Consider the following 21,973-nt stretch of genomic DNA (forward strand, 5'->3'; position numbering starts at 1 on the left):
ACCACGGCTCTCTTCCTTTAGTCAAATCAAATCAAATCACTTTTTTATTGTCACATCACATGTGCAGGCACACTGGCACAGCACATGCGAGTGAAATTCTTGTGTGCGAGCCCCACAAGCAACAGAGATGTGCAAACACAACAACACAAACGAGCAAAATACAAGAATGGCCAACCTGAAACTAGTGATGACGGCTTCAAGGATGACTGAAGTAGACCAACACTAACATCCTCCACTGTCACACCAGCTCTCTGCATGTCCTCTTTCACAACATCCATGAATCTTCTCTGAGGTCTTCTCTGTTCCTCTTACCTGGCAGCTCCATTTTCATCATACTTTATCCAGTATATCCACTCTCCCTCCTCTGCACATGTCCACATCTCAACCTGAGCAGTTTGGCAATCTTCAGATTGTCCTCCTGTCTGCTTATCATCGTCACTGTGTCCAAACCATACATCACAACAGGTCTCACTACCACCGTTCAAACTTATCTTTTCCTGACTGATTTCGACTTCTGTGGTGAACTTTTGTGGAGCCTATTTTGCTTGTGTCTGGTGTATTGTGTGGTAATATATGTGATCGTGTCCTAGTGCTTTATATGTGGTACTAGATGGTGCTAGGTCTTCCTAGATCCCCACTCTATGCTGTGGTCATTTTTTTCCTCAGAAGCAAACATGGTCTTTCCATTTCTTTGCCAAAACCGTTGGAATGTACAATCTCCCACCAGAAATGTTTTAAGAGTCCCGTGAGTCTCTATATTAAGGCTATTATTATCATTCTCTCACAAATCTGTTAAAAACTTCAGTAAAAAAGTAGCTGGAAATGCTATGGAACAAAAAGGCCAAACACAAAAGGTTATGTTTCAGAGGCATTTTCAATTATGATGTACCTATAACATAGATTTAACACAGAAGAATAAACCCAGTTAATCTTGCAGGTATCATTTATTGTGTTTACGCTCAGACTGCTAATTTAAAACCTACATATAATGTCCTAATGTTAATCACATATGGATATTCCCCCACCTGCTGACTCCCACTGTAACCCATTACCCATTATTCGTTTTACTGTTTAGCTGTGGAGCCAAAATCACCCTTCTGTTGTGTATTTGTAGGCAACCGAAGGTTTCTTAGAATTATCTTTCATGGCACGTGTCTTACATAACAGAGTCAAACAATTAGAATTTAGATTGAAATATGTGTATTCTCATGTACTAATATGATTTTATTCTTATATTAATATTGTGTAAAAACAGTTAGAAAATAAAAAAAATACCTTCTTGAAGGACAATTCTACTTAGTTTGAGTACATGTTAGAGTACTTTCTCACTTTCACCTGAGTAAAAATGTTGCTTCACTTCAACTTTTACTGCAGTATATGTACTTCTACTTAAGTAAGGTTTTGCTACCTCTGACTATAACACAGAAATAGGTGAAAATAACCTGGATGAAAAAACAGTTTAAAGACAGGTTTTTGAATTCTTTTGCAGTAATGTTTTAGGTACAAAGGTTTCATCTTTAGTTTAAGACCTAACTGACTCATTTTGGAGGCCTTCACAGAAGAAGTGAGAACTTTGGAATAAGGGAATCTGCACCAACCATTTCCAAATCTCTTTGCTCACATCCAGGTTTCTTTTGCTAACTTCCCTTTCTTGTTGTCACTCTAAAAAACAACCACTGTCTTTTTATGCCTATTTTTTCTTCTTATTGTTGCCTTTTCTCTCCCTGCAGTACATTATCACAGCACAATAACAGAAATGCTGTTGGAAGTGGAACAAATTGCTGTCTTAATGGGATTATTTTGAAAATGGCGCACAAATGTTGTTTTCTGTCACCTTTTCTTCCCCACGTCCTTCCTTGGATTGTCATTTAAATTCATCCAGGCAACAAACTTTATCCCACCTTGTGTTTTTGTTCCTTCTGCTGATAGACTTCAGGCACGTGTGTGTGCGCCGACATGTTTGTATGAGGACGGTGTGCGTTTGGCAGCGAGGCGCATTGCTTAAGGACGTCTCCAAACTGATTTTTCAGAGAGAAAGTGAAAATAAAATCCATTAAGAAGTAAATAAGTTATTTTTTTCTCAGCCCCCCAGCAGACAGCCGTGCCTAAACCCGTTGCCAAGCCCTCTTAATCTCTTAATAAGCTTATAAAAGTGAAAATTTGTCTGTACATGCAGTAGCTGCGGATAATTACATGTCTCGTCACATTGTGGAGCCGCCCTGAAATCTGCCCCGAATCGACTCGACGCTGGTTAGAGCTTTAAATCACGGCAGAATGGATTTCAGAGAGTTCAATTTGTGTTTAGAGGAGAGGCTAAAGAGTAAATCAACCTCTGAGGCCTCACAAGCTTCTCTTCATGTTGCATCTTTCTTTTCTTCCTTCTTCCTTTCATGCTTCTCGTTTTCCCTTTTCACCTGTAATGATTATTCAAAGTAGCTACTTTTAATCCCCTTCTCCTGATTGCACTACTTTCCTGTTTACTTGCCTGTTCTCATGTCTTTAACATCTCCCATCCTCTTGTTTCTCTCCTCGTTTTCATTTGGGTTTCCCTGCCTTCTTATTTCCTTAGCCTCCCGGTTTCCTCCTGCACATAATTGCCTCCTCGTTTCCTTACCTAGCTCATTTGTCCATTCCTTTCACTAGCACCTGCGTGTGAAATCTGAGGTGAGGACCCTCTCAAAATCTGAAACATTTTAGGAGGCCTCAGATATGCGCCCAATTATTTTCTGTTTATCTGCACAACTAGTTTTATTTTTTTATGCAGATTTTGAAACAGCTGCTATCTGTTATCTGCCCAAATGTAACGCAAGCTCAAAATGTCAGTGAGGAAACAAACCATACTCTCAGCAAACGATGGTTTCACTGCCAAAAGCAAAAAAAGCAAAAATAAGAAAAAGTTAAGGGCTGCACAGAAAATGCCAACAGCAGTGAGCAAGCAGCTAATGAAGATTGTGCCGGTGCTTCAGCTTCCCACTTAATTCTTGGAGGATCTGTAGCAGAAGGTTGCAGCTGAAGGAGTGTGTTGACGTGACCTGCCCTAGCACCAAACACAAAAACAAATGGAAGGGTGCTGGATTTTGCAATGGAGAGCTTCGTGTCATGTCAAATTAAGAGAGCGAGCAAAACGTAAATGTTATCTGCTTCCCCAGAAAGAACTTGAGACACACCTGGCAGAAAATGAATAAACACATGTGCTGTTATCCATCAAGATTGTGTTGGTGTGAGTTGCACAGTTTTGGGAGATATTAGCTGTAGAGATGTCTTCCTTCTCATAAGTATAATGAAACTGGATGGTGCTTGCCTTGTGGTATAACATCTAACCCATGAAAAACAAGTCAGCTGATGGGGACACCAGTAATTTTATATCCAGTCACACTGTCATGCCCCTCACATCACATTTCCTTCTTCACAGTCCAAAAATACATAAAGACATGGCTACTAAGCATTAAGTTCAATTGGAATCAAGAGAAAGGTAGGCTTCAACAGTCAATATCTCCAAAATTAGGCAACTTAAAACAATCTGGTTTAATGAATAGTACAGCTGGCAAGAAGAAAAATGTGTAAATTTGATTTAAGGGTTAAAGGTCCATTAATGTTTGTAAAGAATGTCACTTTATGGTTGAGAAAACAGCGATTGAAAGTTAATGATAAGATCCTGTTTACCAATTCAGCTGATGTGGCCTGTGTGAAACGTGGCCTATAAACATCATCTTGTAACAACAAGTCCTAGTCTGCTTGATTAGAATCCAAAACATTTACTAGTTGTTTTGTTAAAAAGAATATTGCCATCACAAGTCTTTTTTAAAAGGACTTTGCCATAATCTGACATATAGCTTATCTACATCTGATCTGTTTAAACTTGTTATCGGATTTAATATTTCTTGAACAATCAAGATTGTAGCCCAGGATTTCACACTGGATTAAATAATATATGTAGTTAATTAGAAAATATTGCTACATTTTTTGTTACAGATTATGCATTTCTACTGTCTATGCTTCTCTGTAATTAAAGTGCTTGGGAACACAGGCAGTCTATACACAGATATTGTCACTATGCTTTTCTGTCAGTTCCAGTTTTGTTGTCTGTGCTACATAGTCAGAAAAAAAAATGAAATTGAAAACATTTCACAGTTTGTCTTGTACTTCAAAAACGCATATCATTCTTACAGAAGTGGTGAGTGTTGCCAAAACAGCATTTGAATGAACTTGCTCTCCATCAACAGGACAGGTGGGTACAGAGAATTTAATATCCAGCTGATAAAATCAGCTTCAGGTAGATTAATTATCTGAAATAATAATATTTTTAGACTGAGAAACTTGAGTTTACAAAAATGTCAAAGTGGCCCGGGCCCCCCTCAGGTTCTGATGCCCCTTAGTACAATTTTGTGTAGCCTGCCAGTGTGACAGTTCACGTTATAGTATATATAAGGAGAGGGCAGCCGATGATCTTTTACGACAACTGAGATGTTCTCTGTCCAGGAGATGTCAGCAGAGATGAGGACACCAAGGAACCAGAAGGAGAGAAGCCATCTGTCCCACTTTAGATGGAACAGCTGTCATAGAAATCTGGCCAAAATGTGACTATCCAGAGTTGAGATCAGGAGGCAGAGTTGCTGCCTTAAACACCTATCTGCATCTTCTCTCCTCTCTCCATCACCCCAAAATCTCACCCGCTTAGTGATGGTGTCTGCTCCCAGAGCATCAAAAAACAAGCTAAAATGAGGCTTCCACTTTGGTGGTTTCATCTCAGCTTTTTGCAGATGATGTGATTCTGTTGGCTTCATCAGGTGGTGGCCTCCAGCTCACACTGGAGTAGTGAACAGCTGAATGTGAAGCAGCACCTATGAGAATTACCACTGAAGCTAAGCTTATAAAACACCCAGCACGCCCCTGCGGGCGGTTTATCCTTCAAGCTCGGGTCCTCTACCAGAGGCCTGGGAGCTTGAGGGTCCTGCGCAGTATCTTAGCTGTTCCCAGGACTGCGCTCTTCTGGACAGAGATCTCCAATGTTATTCCCGGGATCTGCTGGAGCCACTCGCCTAGCTTGGGAGTCACCGCACCTAGTGCTCCGATTACCACGGGGACCACCGTTACCTTCACCCTCCACATCCTCTCGAGCTCTTCTCTGAGCCCTTGGTATTTCTCCAGCTTCTCGTGTTCCTTCTTCCTGATATTGCTGTCATTCGGAACCGCTACATCGATCACTACGGCCGTCTTCTTCTGTTTGTCTACCACCACTATGTCCGGTTGGTTAGCCACCACCATTTTGTCCGTCTGTATCTGGAAGTCCCACAGGATCTTAGCTCAGTCATTCTCCACCACCCTTGGGGGCATCTCCCATTTTGACCTCGGGACTTCCAGATTATACTCGGCACAGATGTTCCTGTACACTATGCCGGCCACTTGGCTATGGCGTTCCATGTATGCCTTGCCTGCTAGCATCTTGCACCCTGCTGTTATGTGCTGGATTGTCTCTGGGGCATCTTTACACAGCCTGCACCTGGGGTCTTGCCTGGTGTGATAGACCCCAGGCTCTATGGATCTTGTGCTCAGAGCTTGTTCTTGTGCTGCCATGATTAGTGCCTCTGTGCTGTCTTTCAGTCCAGCTTTGTCCAGCCACTTGTAGGATTTCTGGATATCAGCCACCTCCTCTATCTGCCGGTGGTACATACCGTGCAGGGGCCTGTCCTTCCATGATGGTTCCTCGTCTCCCTCCTATTTCTTGGGTTTCTGCTGCCTGAAGTATTGAGCACTCGGTCAGTTGGGGCCATCTTCCCAATGTATTCTTGGATGTTTGTTGTCTCATCCTGGACTGTGGTGCTGACACTCACCAGTCCCCGGCCCCCTTCCTTCCGCTTAGCGTACAGCCTCAGGGTGCTGGACTTGGGGTGAAACCCTCCATGCATTGTAAGGAGCTTTCTTGTCTTTATGTCAGTGGCTTCTATCTCCTCCTTTGGCCAGCCTATTACCCCAGCAGGGTACCTGATCACGGGCAGGGCGTACGTGTTGATGGCCCGGATCTTGTTCTTACCGTTCAGCTGACTCCTCAGGACTTGCCTGACCCTCTGCCGGTACTTGGTGGTTGCAGCTTTTCTAGCGGCCTCTTCATAGTTCCCATTCGCCTGCAGGATCCCCAGGTACTTGTAACTGTCCTCTATGTCTGCAATGTTGCCTTCTGGTAGTTCAATCCCCTCAGTTCTGACTTTCTTCCCTCTCTTTGTTACCATCCGACTACACTTCTCCAGTCCGAATGACATTCCAATGTCATTGCTGTATAGCCTGGTAGTGTGGATCAGTGAATCGATGTCTCGTTCACTCTTGGCATACAGCTTGATGTCATCCATGTACAGGAGGTGGCTGACAACTGCTCCATTCCGTAGTCGGTATCCGTAGCCAGTCTTGTTAATGATCTCACTGAGGGGGTTCAGGCCTATGCAGAACAGCAGTGGGGACAGAGCATCTCCTTGGTAGATCCCGCACTTGATGGTGACTTGTGCTATGGGCTTGGAGTTGGCCTCTAGTGTTGTACGCCACATCCCCATTGAGTTCCTGATGAAGGCTCTTAGGGTCCCATTGATCTTGTACAATTCTAAGCATTCCAGTATCCAGCTGTGGGGCATTGAGTCATAGGCCTTCTTGTAATCAATCCAGGCAGTGCACAGGTTGGTCAGTCTGGTCTTGCAGTCTCGGCTGACTGTTCTGTCTACCAGTAGCTGATGTTTTGCGCCTCTGGTATTCTTGCCAATCCCTTTCTGTGTCCCGCTCATATATTGACCCATGTGCCTGTTCATCTTATTCGATATGATGCCTGACAGGAGCTTCCATGTAGTACTGAGGCAGGTTATTGGTTGGTAGTTGGAGGGGACCGGTCCCTTCTTGGGGTCCTTGGGGATCAGGATCGTTCGACCTTCGGTTAGCCATTCCGGGTGTCTCTCGTTAACTAGCAGCTGGTTCATTTGTGCTGCCAGACGCTCGTGGAGTGCAGTCAGCTTCTTTAGCCAGTAGGCGTGAACCATGTCGGGCCCTGGTGCTGTCCAACTCTTCATACTGGAGACCCTTTCTTGGATATCTGCCACTGTGATGGTTACTGGACCCTGTTCAGGGAGGTCGCTGTGGTCTGCCCTCAGATCCACTAGCCACTGAGCATTGCCACCCGGGATCCAGGTTTCAAGCTTGGCCATGATCCTATTTTTCAGGTCAGTTCCTCTCGCACTCAACGATCCTTCTCCTATTGCACTTGGGGCTATGTACCCAATCTCGGGTGGGTGTGATGATATCTCCCCTCTGACCTGGCGTCCTGACTCCTCCTTGCCGTAGCATTTGTGTTGTACCTCGTCAATCTCTAGCTGTGAGAGCAGTCCCAACATTCGAAAGAAGGGACTGCTACCGGCAGATAGAGGAGGTGGCTGATATCCAGAAATCCTACCAGTGGCTGGACAAAGCTGGACTGAAAGACAGCACAGAGGCACTAATCATGGCAGCACAAGAACAAGCTCTGAGCACAAGATCCATAGAGCCTGGGGTCTATCACACCAGGCAAGACCCCAGGTGCAGGCTGTGTAAAGATGCCCCAGAGACAATCCAGCACATAACAGCAGGGTGCAAGATGCTAGCAGGCAAGGCATACATGGAACGCCATAACCAAGTGGCCGGCATAGTGTACAGGAACATCTGTGCCGAGTATAATTTGGAAGTCCCGAGGTCAAAATGGGAGATGCCCCCAAGGGTGGTGGAGAATGACCGAGCTAAGATCCTGTGGGACTTCCAGATACAGACGGACAAAATGGTGGTGGCTAACCAACCGGACATAGTGGTGGTAGACAAACAGAAGAAGACGGCCGTAGTGATCGATGTAGCGGTTCCGAATGACAGCAATATCAGGAAGAAGGAACATGAGAAGCTGGAGAAATACCAAGGGCTCAGAGAAGAGCTCGAGAGGATGCGGAGGGTGAAGGTAACGGTGGTCCCCGTGGTAATCAGAGCACTAGGTGCGGTGACTCCCAAGCTAGGCGAGTGGCTCCAGCAGATCCCGGGAATAACATCGGAGATCTCTGTCCAGAAGAGCGCAGTCCTAGGAATAGCTAAGATACTGTGCAGGACCCTCAAGCTCCCAGGCCTCTGGTAGAGGACCCGAGCTTGAAGGATAAACCACCCGCAGGGGCGTGCTGGGTGTTTTTTTTATATATATTTAAATGTGTTTTGTTTTTATTTGTTTTGGGAGGGGTTCATTATTATTTTTTTCTCCGTTTCTCTCTTCAGACCTTCAACAGCTTGTCTGTGGGAAAGAGGAGGCTCTGACAGACCAGCAGGTCTGTAAACAGGAGAGGAGCTCCAGTGCAGACCAGGAGGACCCAGAACCTCCACAGATGAAACAGGAACAAGAGGAACTCTGTAGTAGTCAAGATGGAGAGCAGCTGGAACTGAAGCAGGAGGCAGGCGCCATCAGAATTGATGAGGAGCGGCTCAGACCGCTGGCGACCTTCTGGAAACCCGAGATAAAGCTGCACAGAATAGGTCTGCAAAACTGTTTTGATTCACAGGAAGAAATAAAGGTCCAACTTCAATAAGCGGCATGAATGCATTTCTTTTCTGTTAAATTTAACACTGAGTCTACATTGTCTAAGTCAAAAAAGACACTGAAGTCTGAAAACTAATTAAGCTGTGAGCTCAGTGATTTTTTTTGTGTTAAACTGTTGTTGCTCGTTTTCCAACTGATATTAAGTTGATGTCTGTGAAGGTTCTCAAACATCCAGGTTATTGTGGTCTAAGGAGCTTGGAATAAAAGCAGAATTGGAATTCTTTAAGTTGAAGACGTTTCATTAGAGAAGCATCTTCAGTTCTAAGAGCAATTGGTGAAGAGTCACAGATTTAAGCCCTATGGGAGTGTCCCCCAAGAGGGTCATGGACCCCCTAATGATCCTTTACATAATCACACGAGCCAAGGTGTGAAAACAGGTGTAGGTCACAATCAGCCAAGGTTTTGAGCTCATTGTGAAACCTAGCCCTACCCTATCACCCCTCACCGTCATTTGTTCCTGAATTTCTTTTGAGGATCTTTTGGTCTACTCTGCTTTGTCAGGCAGGTCCTGTTCAAGAGATTTCTTGATTGAGAACAGGTGTGGCAGTAATCAGGCCTGTGTGTATCAGTGTGCCTGTGCCACTGATACATTGATACACATGATAAAAAAATTGCACTGCTAATGTTCTTACATAAAATGCAAAATCACAATGTAAATGCGTTCCAATTCTGCAACAATGTGCGTGCCAGAAATATGTGGCGCTTATTAATGGTGATTAATAAGGTCAGTGAAATTCTGCTGTAAGAGTGAACCAGGAAGCTCTGGTACTCTGCTTATAACTGCTGGCAATTCTCTAGCTTTATGCTCTCCAAATAAATTAACAGACATAGTGGTACCTTTATTTTAATCCTGGTTCAAAAATGTTGTGCTGGATTTGGACACAAATCCAAATCCAACAACTGGTACACGTCCAGCAAATAAGTGTCCAACCTGCAGCGTATTTATTTAGTTACAGGTCAAAAAACTCCATGTGCTTACAGGTAGGAGAGCACTAACAGTTAGTAATGTTACACATTTATACATTTTCTATATTATTTCGTCATCATCCCATGACCCCTCAACCTGAATGTAGGGAATAGACCAGCAAAATTTAGTGTAACTTACAAACATGCATTAGGCTACAAAAGAAACAAAAGATTTTTCTCTGTGTTTGGGCCTTTCGTCCACACGTAAACAGCGTTTTCGATCACTGAAAACTGAGATGTTTAAAAACTCCTGCCAGGGTGGAGATTTTCAAATACTTTGTTTTTGCATTTACATGTAGACGAGGAAAACGGAGATTTAATCACGCAACGTCAAAGGTGTGCACCATTTCTGACGTCACGCTGTGCGCCACGTTATTGTTTACGTGAGATAAATTTCTGCAATGGCAGATGTAGACAAAATACAGTTACTGTCCCTCCATTTAGAAAGACAGAGGCGTCAGAGTGAACTTCTACATTCAACACAGACACTCTCACAACGAAGTTTGGTACTCACATTTTTATCATCAATCAAACCCATCGAAGTCCTCATCCTCTGTGTCTGAATTGAACAGCTGCGCTAAATCTCCATCAAACATGCCAGGTTCACTTTCTTCACTGTCAGAGTCACTTTCCGTGCCATGCGGCTCCTCGGAAATGATGCCGGCTTTTGCGAAAGCTCGAACAACAGTGCCAGCAGACATGTTAGCCCAAGCATCTACAATCCATTCGCAAATTGTGGCGTAACTCGCCCGGGGCTGCCTTCCACTCTTGGTGAAACTGTGGTCTCCATCGGTCATCCATCGCTCCCAGGCCGCTCGCAGCCTTACTTTGAACGGGCAGTTCACACCGATGCCCAGCGGTTGGAGTTCCTTTGTCAGGCCTCCCGGAATGACAGCAAGCTCACAGTTCATTTGTTTCACTAGTTTTTTCACATCGGCTGTGAGATGGGCACGCATAGAGTCACAGATTAAGAGCGATGGTGATGCGTGGAAAAAACCACCTGGTCTCCTTACATACACCTCCCTCAGCCACTCTTTCATCATTTCCTCATCCATCCAGCCCTTTTCATTTGCCTTAATGATGATTCCTGCTGGAAACTTCTCTTTAGGCAAAGTCTTTCGCTTAAAAATCACCATAGGCGGCAGTTTCTGTCCATTAGCATGGCAGCCAAGCACAACAGTAAAAGAAGACTTTTCGTGCCCCGTTGTGCGTATCGCTAGCGTGCTGGTCCCCTTCTTCTCCACAGTGTGACTCACCGGGATGTCAAAAGTGAGCGGGACCTCGTCCATGTTTGTGATGTGGCTGGGCTGGATGTTTTTGTCGCCGATGTGTTTGCTGCAGTAGGAGCGGAAGATGGCCAGCTTTTCCTTATAATCCGCTGGAAGTTGCTGTGCTACCGTAGTCCTGGTTTCATAAAAAGTGAACGTGAAACTGCTTTTAGCCGAATGGTGACCGTCGAAACGCTTCTCCCGCTCGTTCTTTGCTCGATGATCCAACTTTCCTCCATCTCGGGCCACCTCGCCTTATGTCCGCGGAAACTCAGCTGCGTTTTCTTGACCTGCCAGAGCTTATTTTCTAGCTTCCTCCATTTGCGAACCATCGATTCGTTAATCTTAAATTGTCTCGCCGCTGCTCGATTTCCATGTTCCTCCGCGTAGCTGATGGCCTTCAGTTTAAACTGTGCTTCATAAGCATGTCTCTTTGCCATTTTCAGGGTTGCGCCCACACTTCACCCTTTAGCGTTCTCATGGTGTTCTCTACTACGTCCTCCTTACAACACACAGGGCGCACTGCGCTATAGGGCGCGCCGTACTTTTTGAAGAAAATCTAAGACTTTTAAGTGCGCCTTATGGTCGTGAAAATACGGTACATGTGGACAGATATTTTTTCAAAATGAAAAAGGAAAGTCTCCGTTTTCAAAAATACGTACATGTGGATGTAGCCTAAAAAAGGAGCAGGAGGAACTCTGCAGCAGTCAGGATGGAGAGAAGCTGGGACTGAAGCTGGAGTCTGACGGTATCTGGGCTGATGGAGAGTGGCTCAAACTCCTGGCGACCATCTGGAAACCTGAGACAGACCTGCACATAATATGTCTGTTCACTCACATGTGCTGTACCAATGTACCTGCACATGTGATGTGACAATAAAAGTGATTTGATTTGATTTGATTTGATAAAACTGTGATGATTCACAGGAAGAAATGAAGGTCTAACTGTTTCAGATGTGGTGGAAATTTATTTACAGATGTATTGATCACATATTTAAATCATATTGCTTTAGTAATTGTAAAATTACATTGTCACCAGTTGTGTGCATGGAGGATGGTATCACACATATGCACACACACTGTGGGGCCATTGTAAGTTCATGGGACATGTTAAGCATATAATGAGGCTCCTTCTGTTTATCAGGGATGTAAATCTCTAGGTCATAGGTGTCAAACTCTGGCACGCGGGCCAAATTTGGCCCGCAGCCTAATTATATTTGGCCCGCGAAGCCATACCAAATTACTATTAGAGCTGGCCTACTGGTATTATACAGCTAATATATATATTGTTTTGTATTAAGCTTTGCTTGTTCCATATTCAGTTTTCCAGCAAAACTTATTTGAGTCCATGAGAAAAGATTCATTCTTATATCTGGAGGAAGATTTTTTTTTCAATAAATATTAATGTTAGCCTGCGACTTTGTTCCAGTTTTGAATTTTGGCCCACTGTGTATTTGAGTTTGACACCCCTGCTCTAGGTGATGCCTAAGCGGAAAACAAGGTCATAATTCTTTCTCTCTCACTCTGAAGAAAAGGTTTCTGGGATGAGTTGAGCTGAAGGTACAGACTCATGTGATGTGTTGAGGAAATTTCATTGTCTGTGAGTTTGGTCAAGATATAAAAGGATCAGGGCAGTGGCCCTCCTCAGAGACCACTTGGGCGTTTGGCTAGAGTGTTTCTCTCCACATTGCAATGTGTTGATTAAACACACTTAAAATGATGCCCACAAAGTGTTTGCAGGTTATTTTTAAAAACTTCCGTGACAATATGGCGCTGCGAACAGGGTCCCACTCATGAAGCTTCGCTGTGTGACGGGTCCACGGGGGCTGATCACACCAGCCAAACTACGGCACAGCACTGTGTTTGAAAGAAAAGAAACTGGGAACCGCGGAAACCCAAGAACCTTTAACTGCAAAGAATCTGCAAACGGTGAGCTGTTTTTGATTTGGGGAGGGTTTTCAACCAGACTGACCGGAAAATCCTCACTTCCTTGCTGCTGAAATAGTTGGGTGCAGGGTCCTAGACACACAACGAGTTGGGCGTTCTAGTGTATGGTCTTTAGCACGTTTGCACCAGTGAAAAAAGGCACTTTTTGTTCGTACAATGGAAGCTGGGCCCAGCATAATGGCTAGTGGAGCCGCAGGGGGCGTCCCTAGAGGTGATCCGGGTGAAAACCCAATTTTTAATTCTATGGTCAAAAAGGTTTGGAATTGAATGCATGGAGTATTTTTTGTGAGAGAAAGGGAAATGTCAACAAAGAAAAGAGTCAGGCTGGCTGATGTGCGTGGGATGAATGATGGAAAGAGATGTGTTAAAATGTGGAAAAAGTAGTTTTTGCTGATTTAGAGAGGGCAAGTGTTAATGAGCAGAAAAAAACACTACCATACACCTTGTGTCACTGAAGAATGCGAGTTTGATTGATGACCAGTGTTGGTCAAGTTACTTGAAAAAAGTAATCAGTAACTAATTACTGATTACTTCCCCCAAAAAGTAATCCAGTTACTTTACTGATTACTTATTTTCAAAAGTAATTAATTACTTAGTTACTTTTTAAAAACATGATTTACAACCTGAATAGGTGATAAAGCGATAGATCTCTCAGCCCAATTCTACTTTTTCTACATAATCCATCATACAAAATGTAATCAAATGGAAAAGTCCCTTTTTAAAACTTGTTTTATTAGTTTTAATCTTTTAACTTTATGCATCAAGCAAAAATTTAATTATATGCAACATTCACTGACTGGAAGAAATTTGCTTAACATTTTAACTTATTTTCTGCACATTCCAGCACATAAAATATTTATTTTTTTTGTGTTTACACTCACTCTTTCAAATATATGCAAGTAAAACACAGCAGAAAATAAATAACATCAAAGACTAGCGGTCCTGTTGCTCTATTTTCACCTGTAAAGCAGGAGTAGGGTAGGCGGAGGTTTGCCCTGGTGCAGGTGTGCCGCAGCGGTCAGTGGAAGAATCTGCGAGTTTCTAAGTGCACTTGGTGCTTGCCTGGAAGTTTAGGGGTTTTTTTCGCTGTAAAGAGAAGTTTTCTTCCCACGCACAACGGACGCTAATGTTTTTGTCACTTTTTATGGACTTAAACTCAAAATAAGGTCAGTACTTCCACGCTTTAAACGCTGCATGCTCATACTCTCTCCTGCATTTGATATATGATCCATTGTTGATCTGCACACAGCTTTTGTCACGACCATTGCACTTGCTTACGTCACTGTCATGAGACATTCTGGCAAAAAAATCACGGTTTTAGTAACACAGTAACGCAGCGTTCCTACGGGAAAGTAACGGTAATCTAATTACCGTTTTTGCAATAGTAATCCCTTACTTTACTCGTTACCTGAAAAAAGTAATCAGGTTACAGTAACGCGTTACAAATAACGCGTTACTGCCCATCTCTGTTGATGACCCCAGCCTTGACCTTTTGACCCTACCGGAAGTACTACGGAAGTGACTAATTGATTCCAGATGTGTGTAATATGATCCATAAGCGCGACGAATTGCATCCGGTGAGGGGAGGGGGGTACTCCGGAAGTGTCTAATCGATTCCATATGTGTGACTAATCGCATCCGGTGGGAAAAAAAGGAGGGGTGGTTCCTGGGGGGATAATTCTGATCAGAGAGGGAGGGCTATGGTTCTTGGGGCATGGAGAGTTCAGGGGGGTAACGCAGCAGATTTCTGATGAGTCATAGAGAGACAGAGCGGCAGGTAGTTTTTCACAGACAGACTCATAGTTTGAATTCTGTTTAAATGCTTCAGTATTATGACAATGATCTTGATATCCTTTTTCTCAGTAAAGAGCTATTTCTTTTTTCAATAGCGACTTTATTTTGCTTTCTTACGTTAATCTTATTACAGGCGCAATAAAATAAAAACCTTTAAGATTATCCGACTAGTAACGGATTGCATTTATATAGCGCTTGGTGGAGGCAAGCTACATCCTTGTGTGTGTTAAAAAAAAATAATATCCCTTAGTGAAAAGAGCACCGCGCACATATTCAGAACTCGGTCCTACTTAAACAATTAAAACACCCCGATGAGGTATTTTGGTTTTGTGCAGCCACTCTTTCTCAGACCAAAGTAAAGAGTTTTTCTTCATTTCTTTGAGCTACTTTTACAACGGGTTTTCTCAATAGACAGAAAAACAAAAACCCTAAAAGAAAATGGCCTTGTTTTACGCACATCAAGAAGGAGTCAGACGACAGTCCCGGTCAATGCTTCCTCCGTCGGGGTACCATAAACGTTTGAGAAAAAACCAGTGAATTTATTATTTTTGTAAAAGTGAGAGAGGGAGAGAGTGAGCAAATTGATCAAACTTTTCTAAAAAATGTTATACCAATCCGGGTCGGGAGGGGCGATATAGCATGGACCGGCTGGATGACTACGCAGGATGGAAGCATAACCAGAAGCGTGGCAGGGACTTTCCCTTTGACCTTCATCCTGCTCCATGATCAACCGTTAAATGTTTCCTCAATATTGCTGTAATGTAACAACAAAGTTAGTTTTTTTTTTAAGATCAGACAGGTCCCAAAACATTCCTTACACATTCCCACAGTCACTGAATTAGCATCTGTGGCACAAATAAGCTTCAGGGACTGACTTGTTTTTTAGAACCGACCTTTGACACTCTAATGTTGGCTTAATTTTTACCCAAAGAGAAATTTGACCCTAATAAAAAAAAAAAAAACACGATACTGTGGTAACCACTTACCTCAACTTTGATGTTTTTTTAACAGCTATTTATTTTGAAAAAAGTAAACATGTTACAAGGACAGTTTCGACACAATGAACATTGCAGAGTACACGAATGGGAAGTAGGAATTCCTCCTCTCTATACTTACACTCCTCCCTAACAAATGCCAAGTCATCATTTCCATATTGTGTGTCCCACTTTTCGAGTTTCATTGAAGTGTATCCAAGTGCACAAGATGTAAAACAATGTATTAGTTTTTTAAGCCATTCACCGAGTCCCCGTCAAGATGCCATTCATTTAAGAGACTAATCATTTTTTGAATTTAAATTGTGCTAACTTCAACGCAGTAACATGAAAAATAAAACATATTAGAACTCATTTTTGTCAGACACAAGAACAACTCGAGCATATTTTTCGGGAGCTGAACTATGGCTTACAAGTTTGCTGTTCCCCTGGGGACCAGTGCGAGGTTGTGCGGCAGATCCTGGCGTGGAGGGTCCAGACACTCCCACAGCGCAGACTTTGCTATCTGCACAGATCGTTTCTGGTGTGGCTTATGCAAAAGAGACACTACAGCGTGTTTCTCTGCTCCCGGTAAGCATGTCTGTTGTAGCCTGCGCTTTATAAATATCTCTTTGATTATTCAAACAGTGTTTAAAATGTAACTCGTTTGTTATCCAAAAACTTTTTATCTATGTTACTGATTTTAAATATACATATATATTTCAAGTTTTTAGCTCAGACTCTTGAGCATATTCATATAGCAAAATCCACATAACCAGTGTGCACCCTAATGTAGATCTTTGAACTGTATGTTAATCAGTACATGAAGCGTACCTCTGAAAAGAGTCCATCATTTGTGAATTCACTGATTTGTTTTTTTTAACTGCAGTTTTCACAAACTGTGGATGATGAAATCCTCTTTATTTTAGAAAATGTCTTTAAACTATCGCTGTTCCTACTTACTGAGTTCCCGAGCTATTTCTTTACTATGTGAATAAACTATTTGAACAAGGAAGGATGTAAAGACACATTGAAGCAAAGGCGAAAAATTTGGAATGAAATTTATGTGACTGTTCTTCTGAAATCCAAGAGCTGCTGCAATCCTCTGCATTAATGATCTCTCTGTTTCTCTCTTTCTGCGTGTGAGAGTGTGTGTGTGTGTGTGTGTGTGTGTGTGTGTGTGTGTGTGCTCACAGAGGGGAGGTCACGGCAGGAGTTCCCTGAGTTGACACGTATGAACCATAAAGTCAGTTTGGACTGAGGAGCAGTTCTTGTTTATCCAATGCATGCACAAGAATCCAAATCTCTGTATCACAATGATTTCATTAAAGCCTTATTATTTTATGGGGGCAATAAAAAAGGAGGATCACATAAGCAATGGGAGACAGAAGTCTTGACACGTGCTTATAACTTAAAACACAAAGAACCCAGTTACAGCTGGTATGGTTTATGGAATAAACCAGACTTTCACAGTCTGCATCTTTACAGGGTTTTTTGTGCTTTTGTTCACTCCTAGTGTGATTAAAAAACAACAACCCACAGAGCCCACTAAGTATTAGCTGCTTTTCCCCCTAAACAGTCAGTTGACTGAGAGAAATGCAATCCATTATTGTGAACGCTGAAGGAGATGTAGTCAAACTTATATTTCCTTAACTTACATCCTATGTTCGGTTTAAATCCGGCATCCCTTTGATGGAAAATTGGTTAAACCATTTCTCAACTTCTCTGAATGACGGCAGATAATTCTGATGAAAAGGAAACTGAGCCCGTAAGCACTTTGCAGCTGAGTCGAGGGCTCGTGGAAATAAGGTCAGGAGGTGTCCGGCGTGAGTGCGCGTGCGGCCTGACATTCCATTTGGGACATCTGACAGACACATTAGTGCAACTCAGGGTGTGAGCAGCAACTCCTGTATACTAAACATAAGAAAAGTAATGTGTAGTGCTTCTTTTTTTTAAAACCGAGATTCCAGGGCTCATGCTTATATGGTTTTCTTTTATCCAAAAACAGGTTAGTTTAGCGATCGTGTAACTGTGTCCTTGACCTTTTTACCGGTTTGAGGAGTTGGATCCCTGGTCCAGATATTTGGGATGGTTCCAAATGCAAACAAAAGGATATTTTCCACGGTATTTCTTAAATGTGCATAAATGAGATTGGATGATGTCCAATAAAAGTAATAAACAATAAACGTAAATCTGTTTTTTTTTTAACTTTGCAGACTCATTTACAGTGAAAGCAATTGTTACGCCCCAGTCTAGGGGTACAGGAACACAACATAAGTTTGAAAAGATTGCCCCGCCCTGGTCCCCAAAACCATACACAGAGGGAAAACCGATTTCTTAGTGAACGGTGGTTTATTTTTCTACAATGCAAAATGAAGCTCCGGGGTGAACAAAGGCCAAAATAACAAACAAAACAAGCTAAGTCAGGAGGAGGTGCTATCTAAAACTCTATGTGAAATCAAAATTCAAACAAAAGACAAGCGCTACACCTAACTCCCTAACTGAGATAAATAAACAGGAGAAAACAGTGTAAGGGAAAACAATAAGGCAGCTCACCCCTTCTGTTCCAGTGCTATTTACAATGAAAACTAATGTAAACACTATATACAGAACTCAGAAAGTCGCAAAAGTCACAGGCACAAATGTCACAGGTTTTGGAGGCCAGGGTCAGGTCTGCTGCTGCTGTCAGTGGCTGCCCTGGGACAACTGCTGGTGAGGGATTTTGAATGAGACCACATGACCAGGGGACCAATCAGCAGCTGTCAGCTCATCCACTCAGGGACCTGCAAAGACTTAAAGACACAGACAAAGAAAGAGCCACCAAAACAGATTATGGCCAGGGCCATAACAACGATAAAAAAAGATCGTGGCTTTAATGAGATTATGAACAAAATGCATTACATTTTGTTTTTTGCTACATTAACAACTTTTCCAACTCTGATTCTCTGCAGGACCAACACGGACATCAGTTCAGACAGCACATGCAACATGTTCAAGCTTGCACGGAGGCCTTTCAATAAATATAAGAAGATGGTTAAGGCGAGAGATTACTATTCTGTCTTTTACATCAGTACAAAGGGAGGACTAAATGCCAAAAAAGAGAAGTTTTTTAAAAAATGACGCTTTAAAACAGTTCAAGTATCTTTGTGTTTACGGGGAGAAGGGAATAACTGCAGCCGAGGCTCTGAAAAGAGACGGTCGCTTCGTCGATGACCTGGGCTACTTTCAGCTGGTTAACATCAACGGCGAACGTAAGACTGAGTGCACAGACATAATTGATTGTCTGGACAATAAGAAATTCCAGATGCTTTCCACAGGGAGCAGATACGGAAATAAAAGATATAGCCATCCCAGGGCAGCAGAAACCTCCACACGCATCAAATAATGCAAAGCGCCGCGGTGGAATGAAATCAGTCTTAGATGTAGCACAGCAGAATGGATTCAGTCTAAAAATGGCAATCAAAGAAACGGGCACCACTTCCCCTGCCAGTGGCGGACTCCCTCAGACGTCGGTGCGTTGGTGGTTCTTTGTGTCCGGGGATGGGCGTCTAGGTACACACCGGCTCACTCCTTGGCGGCCGCTTATCGGGGCCTGGAGCCTGGGGCTTGCTTGGGCCACTTCGGAGGTGGGGTGCCCCCGGCCTCTCGGCCTGGGGCTCGGTCACTCAGGCACGGCTGGCTGCCGGCGGAGCTCACGGGCGCGTCACTGCAACTCCCCCTGGCTTCTGCTCCGCGGCTGCTGAGTGAGCCCTCATCTGGGACTCTCCTCAGCTCTTTCTGGGACAGTGGCGCGGCTGCCCCTCTGTTGGTCTTCCTTGGTCTCTTGTGTTCTGGGGGCCTCTGGATGTCTGGAGTTTTGATCTCCTCCATACCTGCTTCATGCCCTGGAGGACGGGGCTGTGGCCCCCCCACACCCTCTAGCAGATCATTACATGAAGGAACCTTTTAAAAAACAAAAAACAAGCGCATCCATGCTCACAGGTGTACACACGGGTGATCACACCCACAAACTACACCCTTTTTGGCTCCTACCTCAAAGCACACTGTGTTCTGTTGATCTTATGTGCTGCACAATAATGTTTAATATTTAGTATTTACTGTCATATTCCCATATATCATTGTGATGTTGTTTATTCTATTACTCTTGTTCTCTTCTGCTTGTTTTCTTTTTTCTTTCTCAGCAGGTGACCCAGGTGATTGATATATGCATTTTTTTTTCTTTTTTTCTTCTTTTTTTTCTTTTTCTGCTCATTCTGTTGGTTTTTGGTTTTTGCCCTTCTCCCCCGTCCCTCTTCTCAGCTGTTTCTCTTTCCCTCTTTCTTTCTCCCCTTCTTTCCCCCAGTCAAGTCTGTCCCATGTTCAGTAAGTAAAAATAAAATAAACAATAAAAGGTGAATCAAATGGACCATTATGGCAAGGCTGGGATGGTCAATTTGGTAAAGTAAATCCGTTGGGCATCTTTCTTTGCCTTTAGACAACAATTCTGATGGCAAAAGAGCCAAACGGGACAGGCAAAAAGAAAAAAAAAAAAAGAAAAAAAAGAAACGGGCAGCAGTATTGACCGTAAGGAGGTTTACGATCTACTTTGTCAGCAGTATCCGCGTCTGAAACGATGAATGGAGAGTAGATTCCCTAAAAATTCTTTTCAGGAAGCACTGAAATTCAGGAAGGAGACCTTTGGAAAGAGCCGACAGTCTTTTACTGAAATTCGCAGTGTTATGTTGCTGCTCGAACTGAGCGAGTCAGTTTGTCTCATAACTGGTTCCTTCATAAAGCAAGGCACAGGCTTTGTGCTATTTGACAACTTTGTCTTGACCAACGCCCACTTATTCGACTACTGGGTTAAATCAAACACACCTAACTGGCGTGAATTTGTAAACCTTAATAATTCTTGTCATTCTTTATCATGTTTCTGGTAAGTTACAATATTTCTGCTAAGTTCTGCTATGCTATTGCATTTCTGCCAAGTATTGTGTTTCCTCTAAGATATTGCAGTTCTGCTAAGTTATTACATTTTAGCAAAGTTCCTTTGCTTCTGCAAAGTTTTTACAATTTCTGCAACTTTTCAGCTTTTTCAGCTAGTTTTAGCAGACAGCTTCCGCTTTAGAGCATCCACACAGCATTTTCTCAGGAAATGCAAATTTTTCTAGTTGCATTTCTGCTAAGTTATTAAATTTTTGTTAACTTGATATTGTTCTGCAAAGTTATTAAAATTTCAACACCTTTTCAAATACAGACTTTGATTTCTTCAGCTTCTTTAGCTATTTTCAGCTGTTTTCAGCAGACAGCTTCAGTGTTACAGCATTCACACAGCATTTTTGCAGGAAATGCAAATTTTTCCAGTTATTATTTTTCTTCAGCCTGAAATTATGAACCGAAGCTTTCTGACAACCCTCACATATGTTACACCATTTCGTGCGGCTCAATTGGGAATGGTGTGCTATGACTTTTGGTAGGGATTCGTCGCTCGGCTTACCCAAAATTCCCTGTCAGCTGAGTACTGATGACTCTCTACTTAAAACTCAAAAAAAAACAAAAAAAAAAACATCCCCATTCTGTCATGTGACAATCTGATTGATCTGATTGGCTTACTGTCACAAGGACATCTTTAATACCTTTGATCCTTTGAAGTTCTTAAGTCCTTAAATAGGGATCAGAAGCAGCAATTTTAAAGCAGTTTGTTCGCAGCCTTCAAACGTTCGACCAGAGATACATTTGGAAATATTTTTAAGCCTTTTCAGAGTCACTGTGCACAGGCTCCAACATGTGTCCACGGAAACGCAGACAAAGAAAAGAAAAGAAAAAGATAATGCTGCCTCTCCTTCGTGGTCTGGCCAGCCAATCTCTCCAGGAGAAATGACCATGGATGGTGTCTTATAAGTCCAAAGGGCATTACAAGAAAGTCAGAAGGAAAACTCCGACCTACATTACAAAGTTAAACAAATTGAAGAAGAGAAGCTTCAACTAGAGGAGAAGTGCAGACAATTGGAAGCACGGAATAAAGACCTGGAAGGAAAACAGCAACGCCAGCCTGATATAAAAATGATCAATGAGGGCTGGGGAATGAAGTTTCGTCACGGACGAAATAAGCTTTTTTCCTGTTTTCTTTCATCGGGAACACAGAGTGCTGAATTAAAAGAAACATCTGCCCAGCTTCAAGGAAAGAAAGCTACTATTGAGGAGATACAATGGGATCTCCAAAACATGGAGCAAAAGAATCAGGTGCTTCAAGGAAAGCTCAATGAAGCTGAGAAAACAATTGAAAAAATCCGCCAACAGAAGACTGAACAGGAAATACAAATGGAGCACAAACTGAAAAGCATGAAGGAAACTTACGGAGATCTGATAGTCAGGTTTAATGAAACAGAGTGCAAAATAAAGAGCTTCTTGAATAAAAAAAGCAACAGGAAGAAGAAAAATGTATTCTCCAGGACTTTGAGAGAAGGAATC

The sequence above is a fragment of the Maylandia zebra genome, linkage group LG2, assembly GCF_041146795.1.
Source record: "Maylandia zebra isolate NMK-2024a linkage group LG2, Mzebra_GT3a, whole genome shotgun sequence".
NCBI classification, from domain to species: Eukaryota; Metazoa; Chordata; class Actinopteri; order Cichliformes; family Cichlidae; genus Maylandia; species Maylandia zebra.